This window comes from Balaenoptera musculus, chromosome X, assembly GCF_009873245.2.
Source record: "Balaenoptera musculus isolate JJ_BM4_2016_0621 chromosome X, mBalMus1.pri.v3, whole genome shotgun sequence".
Taxonomy (NCBI): domain Eukaryota; kingdom Metazoa; phylum Chordata; class Mammalia; order Artiodactyla; family Balaenopteridae; genus Balaenoptera; species Balaenoptera musculus.
Window position 1 is genome coordinate 65,394,874 of NC_045806.1, and position 2,183 is coordinate 65,397,056.

Consider the following 2,183-nt stretch of genomic DNA (forward strand, 5'->3'; position numbering starts at 1 on the left):
ATTGCTTCATAAGGATAAGGAGAAACATGAAGAGAATGAAAAATGTGTCAACACTGGAACACACTCAACAAATTCGTATTTAGCATTATTTTGTGAGTTGGATTTTGATTTTATAGACTAGCCTATGAAACTGCAAAACGCTGTGGTATGCAAAGTTGCATTACATGGTTTCTGCCCTTAAGAACTTTTATAATTGTGTAGGATAAAGCAAGCAGATGCAAACATTTATAAATCAAGGTTGCTTGTATCATGTGAGTGGTACAATCTAAGTTCAATAATAAAACAGATGGGAACTATGGTTTAAGACTGAGATCACTGGAGAAGGTTTTTGTTGAGGAGGTAGTATTTGACTTGGCTCTGAACCGTTGGATAGACTATTATAGCAAATGCAGAGGCAGGAAATCTTTGTACTTGTTCAGTGAACAGAATGACTAGTCCAGGTGGATTGAAATAAATGATCGCGAGGAGTCTTGGGAGGTAAGGCTTAGTTTGGAGGCAAAGAAGAAACGTGCAGGTCAGTGGGGTCTAAGATTCCTCTAAGTTTGTGAGCAATTTTCTTTTTTGGTCCATTTCCCTTCCTTGCAGTCTAACCTGTTGCATCTGTGATTTATGTCCTATCAGATTGAAACAATAGTCATGCATGCATACAAAAATTTTCTAAGGTTGAAACATTTCTCTAATTTCTGACCCCCACCACCATGTTCTTTTTTCCAACCATTAACCAGGGTAGTCTTTTGTAGAAACCAACCTGCCCTAGGCTTTTTGCCTTTGCTATATTTTTACCTCCGATTGCAGCCCCATTGTCTTATATCTCTGCTTATCAAATGTCTATCAAACTGTTCAGACCCAAGTCAAATATCACTTCTTTGACAAAAGCCTTATCCAATCATTTCAGCCCTAAAAGATTCTACCTTCTTGTTACACTATAGAATTTAAATTGTACCACTCATATGACACAAGCAAGCTTTGATATTTTCTATTTTCTCCCCAACCACTCAGTCGCATAACTTCATGTTGATTTAAAATTTTGTATACTTATTTCTCCTTACCTAAATATTTTCTTAGCACATTACACTCTACATACCTCCTATAGAATTTGCTAACTTTAAAAACTATTTTTCTAAAATTGATAAATTATTCCTTAATTTTTTTTTTGTATAATTGTCAAAGTGAGAATTTTTTTTGGCTCATTTAAAAAAATACATTGGCTTATTTCTTTTTTTTTTTTAAGTATAATTTCCACTTTATTGTCTTTCCAGGGAACAGTATTTCTTTAGTCTTTAAGGACTTAGCTCCTTACATGGGCTTTGGTGGAGGTCGTGGGGCAGCACCAGCAGGTCTAAATCGGGATGGAGGTGTTTGGTCCTTCCGGGCTTTCTGAGAACGATTCCTGAACTACCTTGTTGTGAATGGCACAACTCATGAAGTAATGCAGTTTCACATACAGCTTTGGAAGCACATAGGCGTCGAAAACACTCGCTTCGGAAATGTCCCTGATGGCTGAGGCCTCTACGATGTTCTGAATGACGAACTTCTTAATAGCCTTATTCTTGGGCACGCAACGGGCATAGTTGGTACAACGAATAGGCTGCACGTGGCCGCGGCCCTTTTTGGCACTACCATTGTTCCTTCTTTTCTTGGTCATCTTGGAAGCGAGGAGGTGAAAGAGGAGCTATTTCTCTTTTTTAAATTATTTATTCATGACTATGAAGGTAATTGCTGGACAATTCTCCACAGGGCTCTCTAATTTCTCCTGGGTATTAAGAATGCCTACTGCCATCCTCAAAACTTACAGGAGCTGTAGCATGCCCATTTGGTAACCACTGGGAAATGACACAGGAAGATATGAACAATTATAAAGGAAAGACACCAACATTAAATTGTTTGAGACAGAGAATCCAAAAGAAAGTATCAAGTATTTATGAGAAAAGGGATGTTAGGCAGTTAAGGTAAAAGAGGTCATCAAATGTTCTATATATTCTAGCTTAAAATGATATATATGTTGCATAATTCAAAGTATTTCTCCATATACAGCTTTGCATGCAATGGGATCTCAAAAATACTGATTGATTAGTAATGAATATCTTCTTTTCCATATTAAATTATGTTTAATTTTGGCCTCATCCATTACCATTATTATTATTATATTTCTAAAAAATGAAAAAATGTCAGAAAACTACCTA

The 2,183-nt window shown here is 36.4% G+C and overlaps 1 pseudogene; it reads right to left on the reverse strand.

Moving 5' to 3' along the window:
- Window positions 1-1,242: 1,242 nt before the first annotated feature.
- Window positions 1,243-1,648, reverse strand: LOC118888923 (annotated as a pseudogene).
- Between the last annotated feature and the right edge of the window lie 535 nt (window positions 1,649-2,183).